General features: G+C 46.3%; 1 pseudogene; it reads left to right on the forward strand.

The window, feature by feature from the left end:
* The first annotated feature begins 1,294 nt into the window (after positions 1-1,294).
* LOC136507788 (phospholipase D alpha 1-like) overlaps positions 1,295-15,130 on the forward strand; it is a 34,558-nt pseudogene continuing 20,722 nt past the window's right edge.

Consider the following 15,130-nt stretch of genomic DNA (forward strand, 5'->3'; position numbering starts at 1 on the left):
GAGGGAGCGCTCACCACCCCACGCTGAGGAGGACCCCTTGCTGGAGCCGCCGATGAGGAGGACGAGGAGCGGCCGCCCCAGCGGCCATCCGAGGACGAAGGTGCAGCCGGCTGCCACTCCATCGGTCGACGAGGATGACCAGGCGGTGGGCCTGCACATAGGAGGGGGTGGCACTTCCTCTGACTCATCGGACCACTGGGAGGTGACGATAGCGACAGAAGGGGGTTCCACTTGCACTGCCTCTGGCTCTACCTCGTCGGGAGTCTACTTGCGTGGGCCCTCGCAGCTCTCGGCGTGGCTGATCCCACTTCACCGGCGTCTGGGGATTCGACCCAACAGCGACAAGTAAGTATTATTTCACTACTATTTCATATGACATGTTGAAAATCGAACTAGAGACTAACAATTCTTCTTAATGACTCTTGCAGCAACTGGGAAGTTGTGTCCAGAACGGGCTGGCACATCAATGGCACCCTAGGCCTTCTGATTCGGCAGCACTACCCTGGCATGGTTAACTACGCCTCGGTGACTTTGCCACCTTGGACGTGGGACCACTTCTACGCCACCGAGGGCAGTGAGTTTGGCACCATTGCAGCGTGGATCAAGGCCGAGTTCTGGGTGAGTCTTCATCGCACTAAATTGGTCAATACTACGCATTCATTGGTCATTCTTGAAATAATGAAATGATACATGATGTCTGTATGCAGGACTTCTTCAGGTGCGACGAAGGGTTTGAGGACCGGGCGGCGTGAGTGCAGGACAAGGTCTGTAGGTCCTGACTCTCGGACATGTACCATGAGACGTGGCTCCAGTGCATCATCCACTACAGCGCTGACATCCTTGGTCAGGTGGTGAGGAAGGCCGATGCCAAGACCAGGACGCTCACCAAGGAGCAGTACCTCTCGGTAAATGCAAAACATTAATACTGACTCCTTCCATGAAGAATAGATAGGCTTCATTTCATCTTCTGACATATCAATAACTTGATGGCATGCAGCAATGTCCTGATTGGTGCGCCAGGCACCGCCTCTGCTGGGAGGCCATTGTGGACAGGTGGCTCTCAAAGGACTGGGCAAAGAAGCACAACATCCATCGGGACTGCCGCCTGTAGATGGGTGGGGTGCCACACCACCAAAGCAACCAGAGCCTCAGCGCATATGCCCAGACATGGGTAATCTTCTTTGTGTTTTCATCTTTATTTATTTATTCTAACGCTCAATTCTCATTACTTGTAATCATCTTTGTGTTTTCCTCACAGTCCTAGGCGCACCAAGGCCAGGAATGTAATGAGTTCATGGCGTACGCCCTGGCGCACAAGGGCAAGGCGACGACCCCGGAAGTCACCTATAACCCGGTGGACGGGCCCAAGGCGTACACCAACGTGAGCGTCCACAGCAAGGTTAACGAGTACACCTTAGTGGCCTGCGAGTGCCATGGGGAGGACTTCAATCTGGCCACCTAGCCCCTAGACATAGACCTCCTGATGAGGATGGGAGGAGGGAAGTAGCACGACCAGTACTGGATGGTGGACAGCACAATCAACTCCGCCTCTGTTCCCAACCTCGCCGAGATTCGAGCAAGGAGCACGAGCTCCTCCCTCCCTATACACTCTCGGCAGCAGAGCTCATAGCAGTAGATGGTGGAACTCTAGGTTAGTACTATTTTATTCATCGTTCATTGCTTTTACACATCTACCTTGCCTTTGCATTGTTTAAACATTGCGGGTGGAATGTTGCAGGCCGACTTGTAGAGGTTCGAGGCCCAGTAGGTGGCCCAGGTGGAGGCCCATTGGCTAGAGATGGAGGCTGTACAAGACCAGAGGGTAGCCAAGGCATAGAGGCTGCAGGACATGTTCAGCTTCATGGCGAGCCGTCAGGCCTTGCCAGGTGTGGTCGTACCCCAATCGCTGCTCGCTCTAGTTGTGGCTCCTCCTCCTCCTGTAGGGACTCCGGTGAGTATATATGGTTGTTTATTCCTTTAGCTTGTGTGGTCCTCCTATAGATACTCATGAATTCGCTTCTCCTTTGTGCAGCAATAGTCGGTGGGTTCAAATCGGACTCCTCAAGGTGGCCCTTCTCCACAAGCCAGGTGGACAACTAGCCCTCCTCAAGGTGGCAGTTCAAACTCCGAGTGGGGAGGCTAGCAGTAGGTACCATTTATTTGTTTCTTTTCATGTTGCATGGACTTGTGTTAGACTTAGCCTTATGTTGGACTACTACTAGAGACATATATATATTGTGATGGATATTGTCATGGATGATGCGAATGTATGTGATGGATTATGGAAAATGGATTTGTGTGTGATGTATTATGGATGGTGGATGTGTATGTGATGGGTTATGGATGTGTATGTGATGGAATATGGATGTGTATGTGATATATCCTATGTTGTGTGTTGATATATATGTGATTTCTTTGTTTGTGCTGATGGAAAGCAAAAAACCAAAAAAATATCATTTTTCCCCACTTTGCCGAGTGCCACACTCGGCAAAGAGAGCTTTGCCGAGTGCCATGACCATGGCACTCAGCAAAGCTGGGAAGCAGAGGCCCAATTTCCTAGCTCTACTGAGTGCTAGAGCCATGGCACTCGGCAAAGATTTTTTTTAAAAAAAGAAAAAATTTCTTTGCCGAGTGCAAGAGTATGGCAGTGGGGGTATTAACCCCTATAACCTTACGGCTAGGCTTGGGCCGGCACGGACCAGGGGGTCTGGCCCACTAGAAGATGACACGTGGCCCGGCCAATTTGTTCAGAGTCCCACGCAAGGAATCAAGGTAGATCAGGAGATCAAGCAAGATCCTGGTTAGTTAGAATAGGAATCCTTATCTGGCCACCTATGGCAATTGTAACTGGTTAGAATTAGTTTCTAGATCTGTAACCCTGCCCCCCGGACTATATAAGGCGGGCAGGGGACCCCTCTAAAAAACATTTCTCATTGACATACAACAATACAATCAAATGCAAGACGTAGGTATTACGCCTTCACAGCGGCCGAACCTAGATAAAACCTCGTGTTTGTCTTGCGTCACCATCTTGTTTGTAGCTTGCGCATCTATCTGTCGATAATCTACTACCTTAGGCATACCCCTAGGTAGACTGCCGACCATATTTCATCAATAGTGGCGCGCCAGGTAGGGGGTGTGCGTACTGCTCTCTAGACAAACAAGATGGTCATCATCCCCGGTTCCATGGCTGTGCCGAACGGCCTCACGTTCACCATCGGCCAGATCACCTGGACCACTGGCTCTGACGACTACATCGCCATGACCACGGATGAGGCGTGAATTCAATCTGCGTCGACCACTGCTTCATCTGCATCGGCTACGGCTCCGATCACGGTGGATCTGGCTTCGGCCACGCTAGCATCGTCTTCAGCCACACCGACAACCCGTCGTCTACTTCCTTGCTACAAAGGGAGGCAGATCGACAACACCGACCTGCTCAACTCCATCGATCGGGTCAGCACCAAACTTGCTGAAACCCTAGCTCTGGTAAGTTCGATTCAAAGTCAACCTAATGAGCAGGTAACCACTACCCACAACAGATCTACCCGACCAGCTCAGGCCAGTCATCCTACATGACTCAGTATGGATCTCGTGGTCACATCTACTCCTGAAGGGCGCTCCGTTCATCGTCGGCCGGCCCCCGCGATGGGTCTCTAGCTCTCCGAGTATGAAACCTCGATGGAGAACTACCAAGCCTAGCCCTATGGCCTGTGTGACGTCATCAACATGGTCCGGATTGAGGATTATCAAGAAGGATTGATCCACATAGTTCAAGAGGGTGGCTCAAGCTCCTCGTCCGACATCACATCTAATGGCTCCGTCCACACCGAGCTCTAGCATCATGACAATGGAGGCATTGAATGCAATCTGGATATCCCAGACCACGCCTTGGGGTTCCCACAATTCCCATCATTCCCACCAAGGCGAGGAGACTTGATTAATGTTGTCAGTAATGACAAACCAGCGGCAATTGGTGAAACAGAACAAGAAAGGCTAGCACGCGAAGCACGCAATATTGACCAGTTTAATCGCCAACAAATCGAAGCTGAGGCAGAAGAGGAGGCACAACGCATAAGGGTCCAACCGTGTGACCTTAACAATGCCTTTGATAGGGTGGGGGACAAGCAGGTCTTCAGGACCCCAAGCACCAACATAGTTGTTGCTATGGCGACAATGCAACGACTACCCAATACCCCAGAAACCCAGGCAGTTCGTAATGATATACAAGCTTACCTGACGGCTGCTATGGCCTAGACCGCAGAGATTGTAAATCAAGCCTGGGCTCCATTTGTCTCAGTCAAATCAAGCCACAACCGCTAGTATTCATGTCGCTCACAGCCACCCAACCAACGTGGCTCGTGCAACAACGACCCATCAAACAACCGTCAAGGTGGAAACGGTGGCCATGATGGTGGTCGGGACGACAACCGCCGTGACTACTAGGATGACAACCGCCGAGACAACCGCGATAATCACCGTGATAACCATGGTCGTAGGGTTAACCAGGGTGGCAACCGGGGTCACCATGATGGCAATAACGATCTCCGCCATTACCTCAGAGAATGTGATCTACACGATCGCATTAACCAAACAGCCAATGATCGTGCATCCAACGAAAGCTATCGCCGTATGGAATATGATACTAACCACGGCCCTCTGGGTTTCAAGTAGTTTACTCCACACCTTCGCCAAGTCATATGGCCCAAGAACTTCAAGCTCAAAAAACTTTAGAAGTACGACGGCAAGGAGAACCCCAAATTATGGGTCATGCTCTACGAAACCGCGTACAGATTAGCCATGGCTGACGAGCACGTCATGTCTAATTACTTCCCAGTCGCCGTCAGCCATGCAAGCCACCAATGGCTGGTCAGCTTGCCGGTGAACTACTTTGATTCTTGGCAAGAGCTCAAGCAAGCATTCATCGACAACTTCATCACTACTTGCGAGCAACCTGACAACAAATACGATCTGCAGTGGATTCGAGATCGCAAAGATGAGCCACTACGTGAGTATGTCCGATGCTTCTCGGAGATGCGCATCAAAGTCCCGTCCATCTCCGACAACGAGGCAATCAAGGCTTTCATCACTGGTCTTCACTTCCATGATGCCCTAAGGTACAAGCTCCTCCGCAAGAGACCTAAATCAGTCACAGCGCTCCTGGCCACTGCTAAAAAATATGTGGATGCCGATGATGCTAAAAAGATAATCATCGAAGAAGCAGCAAGGGTTCCATGCTTTGACCACCCCCCACACCATGACGACTACTGCAACAACCATGGTCGGAACAACAATTTTGATCGCTACAACTAGCGCAACGATTCCTGCGACCACCGTGACCAGCGTAATCAGCGGCGTAGTCGCCATGACGATTACAGGGGCAAGCGTGCTCGGGAAGACGATGGCGAGGTTAACACCGTTAAAAAAGGTGGCGGACATCGCAACTATGAAGAAGACTACACCAAAGCACTAAAAGGACCCTGCTAGCTCCATCCCAAGTCAAACCATACCATGGAGAATTGTCGTGTTCTCAAATCTATCTACACACGCCAACAGGCTCCAGATACATCCGACAAGCCTAACGACGCAGGGGAGTAGTGTAATGAGGACAACAATGATGAAGATGTAGATCCCTATCACAAGTACGTCAAGCTGACTGATCATGTCCACACCATCATTGGGGGCAAAGTGTCCATCGAGACCAAATGAGAATGCAAGCTGCTCGCCCGCGCTTGCTTGAACGTGGCCAACGCCGACAACCTCATCGCTGATCCGTGGCTCCCTCCTTGGTCTCATCGTGAGATCTCCTTCAGTAGAAAGGACCAGTGGGCTGCAATACCTGAGCCTGGACATTTTCCTCTGATTCTCGATCCTTGTAGCAATAAGGTTCAGTTCGACAGAGTGCTAATTGACGGTGGCAGTTCCATCAATATATTGTTCAAGAATAGTTTGCCAGCCCTGAAAATAACCCAGGCTAATCTCAAGCCATATGAGGCACAGTTCTGGGGTGTTCTCCCTAGATAGAGCTCCACACCTCTCGGGCAGATCACGCTACCTGTGCAATTTGGTACCCGGGACCACTTCCGCACCGACTACGTCAACTTCATGGTCGCTGACTTCGACGGCACCTACCATGCTATCCTTGGTCGACCAGCACTCACCAAATTCATAGCCATACCTCACTACAGGCATCTGGTGCTCAAGATGCCTACCGAGAAAGGGGTTCTAACTCTTAGGGGCAATGTATACGCAGCTTACACCTACGAGGATGATAGCTCCAAAATAGCAGAGGCTCATGACCTCTCTATTCGCATGGCCAAGACCACGCTCGATGCCAAGAAGACCCTAGTCGACCACCTAGAGATCCTAGAGCTCGAGGCCCTACGTAAGAACATCAAGTCCAAAGAGCACAAAGCGATCCAGCTGGTCGACGTTGATCCAGCAAAACGGCCCTTATCGGGGCCAACTTGGATCCTAAATAGGAAGACGCGCTCATCAGGTTCTTGAGGAGCAACGTGAGTGTGTTCGCATGGAAACCCGCCGACATGCCCGGTGTACCTCGAAACTTGATCGAGCACTCCTTAAATGTCGACGGCAAGGCCAAACCTATCAAGCAGAAGCTATGACGGTTCGCTCATGACAAAAAGGAGGCTATTAGGGTAGAAGTTATATGGCTTTTGGTAGCTGGATTTATCAAAGAAGTGTATCATCCAGAGTGGTTAGCCAACCTGGTTCTTGTATGCAAAAAGAATAATGAATTGAGAATGTGCATTGATTACACTGATCTCAACAAACACTGCCCTAAAAACCCCTTCGGCTTACCTTGCATAGACGAGGTCATAGATTCAACTGCCAATTGCGAGTTGCTCTCCTTTCTCGATTGCTACTCTGGTTATCACCAGATCGCTCTAAAAAGGACGACCAGATCAAGACATCTTTCATCATGCCCTTCGGCGCTTACTGCTACATGACCATGTCATTCGGGCTCAAGAACGCCGGGGCTACCTACCAACGCGCCATACAGGCCTGCCTCAAAGACGAGACAAAAGACGACCTCATCGAGGCTTATGTTGACGATGTAGTTGTTAAAACCAAGGAAGCATACACCCTTGTTGACAACCTCGAATGTACCTTTGCAACTCTTAACACATTCCAATGGAAATTAAACCCAAAGAAGTGTATCTTTGGTGTTCCATCTGGTATATTGCTCGGTAACATTGTCAGTTATGATGCCATACGTCCTAACCTAGAGAAGCTAAAAGCTGTCTTGGACATGAAGCCGCCCAAAAAGGTGAAGGATGTTCAGAAGCTTATCGGTTGCATGGTGTTGATGCAAAAGTGGATCTGCAAACACAAAGGGCTAATACCCAAATCGATATCCAAAGCGTGCCAGTGGATTTGACCTGTTAATCGACAAGGATGAAGATACGAGCACTTTGGTCCTGACAACAGCGATACGCCTAGAAGTCACGGCCAAGAGGTACTCACACGGAACTCGAGAATCGCCGAAGGTCGCACTGAAGCTATGCAACTCGCCGAATCAATGAGAACTCATAAAAAAGGAAAAATATACAAATTGACGAAGTTGCCGAAAAAGTAAGTAGATGCAAATAGTAATAAAAATTGGTTTCGATATTGATTGATATCTATTACATTGCCCCTCAATCTATATTTATACCCTGATCTAAAGAGCCATAACCAAACATAACTAGGACACCAAGTCCATATCTAAGGAAACACGCGACTCTTACATGAATCATACTCTAACAAATATAGAAAAGGAAATCAACTCCTATCTATTTCCCTGTCCGCCTCGATTACGATGGAAATCTCACCGACCTCCTCTCCATCGGCATACTTCCTGTTCCATCGGCAGTAGTCTTCAAGTCTTCCTTCATCGGCATCGACAATAACATTTCCAACCTTATCGGCAACGCCTGAGTCTAAATCAACCTCTCCATCGATCACCACCATTCATCGGCAATCATCTTTACAAGCTGATTTTCATTGGCTGTCAGTGTATACAGTAACTTTCCTCCTACCGATTAACCCACTCTGATCATTTTGACATGTGCAAAAAATGGTGTCAACACATGCCCCCCAATTTCGGAGTATAAAACCATTAATGCTCCGAAATTTACTCCAGATAACGTTTGCCTTCGCCCAATTACCGTAACTCATCCTTCAAGCCAAAACTTGATCTGTTATCAAATCTAATCAAATCTAATCCTGATTCACGCACCTCAGTAAATATCGCACAATTGCCAACCACTCTTGCCTTGATTATGGTTAAGATACCGAAACAATAATCCATCGGCAAGATCCTAACATAATAAGGCCGCCACTTTTAGAATTAAAATATCCTGTACCGATATCTCTTCCAAGTCATGATTACTTGCCATCAACTCATCTGTACAATCCCCTGATTATCGTGCGAACAGTTACCATATCCATCTGAACCACCTCGACCTACATGCGCGCGGCATAGAGATAAGTCCAAAATACCCCTACTCCAAGCGGCTTATAAATAGATTTCTCCGGAACGCTCGTCTTCTACCCTCAGACTCCAATCTTGGACATTTTCTCTTTCCGGCGGCGACTCCGACGAACAACTGCGCGACCTCAACCAACAAGAACTCTTCTCCAGCGTCAACCTCGAGTCTCCGGCTCGTGCCCCCATCTACCTCAAGATAATGGCAATCAACTTCGACGTCCCTGCAGTTCGTTCCACTTTTGTTACCTTTTACCTCGATTCCTCTAGTCTTTGCGAGTTCATATAGTTGGTAATTTTTCTTTTCTTTTGTTCTCCGGATCCTCTAAACTTAGGAACTGCGCAACAAATTAGTTATTCCAACCGATCAGCTGCATGTCCAATGCCTAGGACCAATGGGCAACCCAGATCCAACTGATCTGATTAATGCAGAGGTTAACAGAATCCCCTTTAGAGCCCAAAATTTCTCTCTGAATTTATGGAAAGATACATTCCGATCTTGGCCCAAAACCACCAAAGGGTGGAAAGATTGGTACTTGAGGGTTAATAGGTCGATGCAAGTACACTGGGCAGAACGGAAGCTAGACCAATGCATTAGGCTATCTATTGCCGATATGCAAAAGAATGAGTCAATGATGATTGTAGCTGCTTACTTCTGGTCAGACACAACAAACACTTTTATGTTTGGACATGGCCCAGCCACTCCCACACTTGCCGATGTCTACATGCTTACTGGCTTGGATATTTCAACTGCCGATGAAGGCTCCATCTATGGCAGAAAATCTGAATATAGGGTGAATACCCGCAACATCGGTGGTTGGACAGGATACATTCAAGAATGCTAGAAGACCAGGACAGTTAACCAGAGGGAACATGCCACATTCTTGAATATGTGGTTAGAAAAATTTATCTTCTGTGGTCGATCAGTAGGACCAACCAACGCCTTCCTCCCCGCTACTGAACTCTTGGCCAATGGTGTAAGGTTCCCTCTTGGCCGATACCTTCTGAGCTCCACTTATCATCATCTTCATCAAGTGTCTCAGAAACTTTTGCTTGGCGAACCCATCGGCAACTTAGGAGGCCTGTGGTGGTTCATCAACATGTGGCTGAATGCCCATATGCACAAACGGTTGCAATGGGACTTCTTTGCCCAACAATTCCCATGAGAAATTGCTAAAGACCATGTGCTTGGGGACGAGGAATCGGCAACACGCTCTCCCCTCAATTTTGGTGAAGCCATAATTGTCCTCCCTGGAACAGAGGCCAATGAAGACCAGATCGGTAGATTCTTCCAAAGCTTCTACAATGGTCTTTCTCATGATCATAGGGCCTGGGTACCTTATATTGACGAAGAAAATAGATTCCCCCTTCTTTTCAACTTTGCCGATGACACTCTGAATCAGGATAATGAACTCATGATGGCCATCATTACTCCCAGGGCAATCCCAATAAACACATTCGATAGCGGGAAAAACACCAATATCACGTATGAGTTTTACAATCCATCAGCAGTATCCCGTCAATTGGCTTTTGGGCAACTGCCAATCAAACTTTGTTTTGCCGATGTGATCAAACCCAGAGAAACAATCACCTGCGGAACAGATTGGAGCAGGGTAGTGCGACTCTCCCCCGATGCCGATACTACAGATGTTGATCTATCCATCTGGACACCAGTATCTTTCATCACCGAATCATATAAGTAATGGTGGCGAGAGTAGAGGGAACAACTATTTGCAACATCTGCTCACACATATTGGCACATGATCGACCCTGAGTACGCCATCCCTGATGACGCAGTAAGTTTCTTTTAACTTCCTTCTGCTTTTTCCTTTCATATATCGGTAACTAATTTTCTCGTGATAGGTTAACAATCCAGCACCACCTATGAGCAAAAGTGGAAAACCCTTCGATCTTCGGCCTGTCTCCCCGATATCACCGATCGGTTACAACGCCCCCACCTTAGCTGCTTTGACTCACCAGAAGACCCGTGCCAAGACCATCACCTCCAAGTCCAAATTCGCTACAGCTAGGGCCACTCCATTGGCTGCTGCTACAACCCTGGTCAAGGCATTCAAGGTAACAACCCTGTTTATTTCTACTCATGCCGATCACAAACTGTATTAACATTAATCATCAGGGTGTAAGAGCCGCTGCTGGATCATCATCGGCAATTCCTCCGATATCAAGCACCACTACTTCTGACAAACCTTCAGAGGTATCCCTTTGATTTCACATTTTATCTGTTAAATATCATACCTTACACTTGTTTTGCAGCAACAAATGGGTACATCGGCAAGCGTACCAGATGTCCAAGCTTCACAACCAACAAGTGCCGATGCCCCCCAGCCAACCGTTGCTGATGCCCAAGCAAAGCGCAAAGCCTTAACAGATGCCGAGGCACAGCCAAAACGACAGAAGTCCATGCCGATCCCCACATCTGCCCCAATGTCTGCAATTTGCCCAGAATCAGTCGATGCAACTGAGCAAGCAGTTAATCCTCCTATACAGGACATACCATCGGTCATCATACCCCAAGAGCCAACCACCGATGAGGTCACAGAGGATATCCCATCGGCAAGCTCAGCCGATCCTCCACACGGCATACTCCAGGCTGCTTCCTCTAGCCAAGTACAGGAAATTGCCTTGAAACAGGTAAGCCGATTGACCTAGTCGATTTATAATATTCATACTTATCCTTAACTAACCTCTTTTTCTTTTCCTCAATAACAAGACTCCCCAAATAGCCTATTTTCCTTTGCCATTGACGTTTCTGACGATGATGGAGAGGAAACAAGTTCTTCCCTTGCACTGGGAACAATATCGGCAGAAACTAAGTCCAAGTTGGAAGCTCTCCTGAACTTGTTACAGCAGGATACCGCCCAATTGGTAGATGACTCAGACCCCACAAAGGCAATTTTCAAAACAATCCGTGGCCAGGTCCCTGCCGATGTTGAAGAACTACTCTTCCCAGCAGCCCATTTAGAAAGCCGCCAACTGCAATATCAACGGGCTGCTCAACACATTGCCGATAGAGCAGCTCAGGCTCAACTCAAAGAAGAGATGCTACAACTGAAACAAATTGCCGATGAGAAGCACAAGGGCATCGGCAACTTGCAGACTTCGGGCGCTGAACTTAAGCAGAAAATCTTAGATTTATCGGCAAAGAAGACGGCTCTATTGGCTGAATTGAAAGAAGTCGAGACAGCCTTAACTCATGCTCAACAAGAAGAAAGCCAGCTACCCAATGCCATCAAGGCCCTTCAGCAAGAAAGAGACACCCAGGCTCGCAAAGCCTTGGCCATGAAGAAAAAACTCAAGCCTATGGAAGGTGCTGCCGATGAAGACATCAAAGAAATGAAGGAAGCCGACCAGATTTGCCTACGTGCGATATTGGCTATCCAATCCTTGTTAAACTTGTAAATCTTGTCTATTGCATCGGCACTTTACGAGACATTGACATCCTTGTATAATTCTAGCCGATAGGACAGTTATCGGCACTTATACTTTCATGCATCCATCCAGATACTAGGGTTATATTTTTTTAAATATTTTCCATTTAATGCTCTGGGAAACACGACCCCTTCGAGGGTTTCTAGAATATATGCGTTACCAGGAACAGACTGATTTATCTGATATGGACCTTCCCAATTAGGAGACCACTTTCCAAACTTTGAACTTTTAGTCCCAATCGGTAAAATCAATTTCCAGACCAGATCTCCATCGGCAAACTCGTTTACCTTCACCTTCTTGTCATACCATCTAGCTACTCTTTTCTTATTTTCTTCGATGCTAACTAAAGCCCTTAACCGATGACCCGCCACATCTTCCAACTCATCCTTCATAAGAGTATCATAATCATCGGCTGTCAGCTGATTTTGAGAACGTATTCGCCTAGAGCCAATTTTAATTTCCCAAGGTAATACTGCGTCGTGTCCATATACTAATTGATAAGGCGTTACTTTGGTTGCACCATGATATGACATCCAATATGACCACAAGGCTTCATTTAATACTGTATGCCACCTCTTAGGATTTTCTTTAATTTTGCGCTTAATGAGTTTGATGATCCCTTTGTTAGAAGCCTCAGCCTGACCATTAGCTTGAGCATAATATGGAGAAGAATTTAAAACTTTAATTCCCATACCTGCAGCAAACTCATCAAATTCTCCGGATGTAAATATAGTACCCTGATCGGTAGTGATAGTTTGAGGAATACCAAATCGGTAAACAATATGCTCCTTCACAAAATCTATCATATTAGCCGACGTCACCTTTTTTAAAGGAATTGCCTCAACCCATTTTGTGAAATAATCAGTAGCAACCAGAATAAATTTATGTCCTTTGCTCGATGGCGGATAAATCTGACCGATGAGATCGATAGCCCATCCCCGGAACGGCCAAGGTTTAATTATAGGGTTCATAGCCGATGCAGGCGCTCTTTGAATATTACCAAACTTTTGACACACCTGACATCCTTTAAAATACTTAAAACAATCTTCAAGAATAGTCGGCCAATAATATCCATTCCTTCTGATCATCCACTTCATCTTGAAAGCCGATTGATGCGCTCCACACACTCCTTCATGAATTTCACCCATCAAGCTTTTTGATTCATCACTGCTAACACATCTGAGTAAAACTCCATCTATAGTTCGATAATATAATTCATCATCGAGGAGCACATACTTGGTAGCTTGAAACCTTATACGTCTTTCAACCTTTTTATATGGATCCTTTAAATAATCGACAATCTCCTTTCTCCAGTCATCGGTATCGACCGCCGAGGTTAGCACTTCCTGAATAGGCTGATACCCTGAAGCATGCTGAGCTAGTCGATTAGCCTCTTCATTATGCAGTCAAGAAATATGTTCAAGACAAAAATCTCTAAACCCTTTCAACAATTGCAAACATCTTTCATAATATGAAATTAAAACTTCACTTCGACATTCATAGATCCCAGCCAATTGATTTATAACTAGCATAGAATCACCAAAGATTTCAACAGCATCGGCACGTATCTCCTTCAGCAATTCTAACCCTTTTATCAAGGCTTGGTATTCAGCCTGATTGTTTGTCGACGTAGCAACAATCGGCAATGAAAACTCATACTTCCTTCCTTGAGGTAAAATCAACACAATGCCGATACCTACTCCTTCACCACATGTGGACCCATCAAAGAAAAGTGTTCAAGGAGCAACCTTTAGAGAATCCACTGTATTACAATGCTAAGTGACAAAATTAGCCATAACCTGCCCCTTAACTGCCTTAGTCGATTCGTAACGTAGTTCAAATTCTGATAATGCTAAAATCCACTTGCCGATTCTACCACTTAATATCAGCATTGACAGCATATACTTGACTACGTCGTCTTTGCATATGACCGTACATTCGACAGATAACAAATAATGTCTTAATTTGACACAAAAAAAGTATAAACACAGACATAATTTTTCGATGGCCGGATACCTTGTCTCAGCATCCACTAATCTTCTGCTCAAATAATAAATAACACGTTCTTTCCCTTCAAATTCTTGAATAAGAGCTGAACCGATAACGGCATCATCAGTTGACAAATACAACCTGAAAGGTTTTCCGTGTTGAGGTGGAACTAGCACTGGAGGATTTGTTAAATATTTCTTAATTTTATCCAGGGCTAACTGCTGCTCAGCTCCCCATACAAATTCCCGATCGGCCTTTAATTTAAGTAATGGACTGAAAGCCTTGATCCTTCCCGACAGATTAGATATGAATTTTCTAATGAAATTAATCTTACCGATCAAAGATTGCAATTCAGTTTTATTGGCAGGAGCAACCACTTTGTTAATTGCATCAATAGACTTCCTACTGATTTTGATGCCCCGCTGATGCACCATAAAACCCAAAAATTGACCTGCCGATACACCAAATGCACATTTATTAGGATTCATCTTCAATCCATGCTTCCTTGTGCACTCCAATATCTTTCCTAAATCGGCTAGATATTTTGTGATATCTCCAGACTTAATCACTACATCATCAATGTAGATCTCCACTAATGTGCCGATGTATTCATGAAAAATAAAGTTCATAGCTCTTTGATAAGTAGCGCCGGCATTTTTCAAACCAAACATCATGACTACCCACTCAAACAACCCTACATGACCTGGACATCTGAAAGCAGTCTTGGGAATATCTTCTTCAGTCATGAATATTTAATTGTAACCTGCATTACCATCCATGAAGCTGATAATTTGATGTCCGGCTACAGCATCAATCAACAAATCAGCAATCGGCATTGGATAGCCATCCATCGGTGTGGCTTTGTTAAGATTCCTGAAATCAATACAAACACGAAGTTTTCCGTTTTTCTTATAAACAGGAACCACATTAGAGATCCACTCTGCATATCGACACTGCCGAATAAACTTTGTCTCAATTAATTTAGTTATTTCGGCCTTAATGTCAGGAAGTATATTAGGGTTGCATCGGCGCGCTGGCTGCTGATGTGGCCGAAATCCAGATTTGATAGGTAACCGATGCTCAACTATCGATCGGTCTAATCCAGGCATCTCAGTATAATCCCAAGCAAAACAATCTTTATACTCTTTTAACAAAACAGTCATTTGCTGCTTACACTTGGAATCTAACTTAGCACTAATA

This window comes from Miscanthus floridulus, chromosome 15 (genome assembly GCF_019320115.1).
Source record: "Miscanthus floridulus cultivar M001 chromosome 15, ASM1932011v1, whole genome shotgun sequence".
Taxonomy (NCBI): domain Eukaryota; kingdom Viridiplantae; phylum Streptophyta; class Magnoliopsida; order Poales; family Poaceae; genus Miscanthus; species Miscanthus floridulus.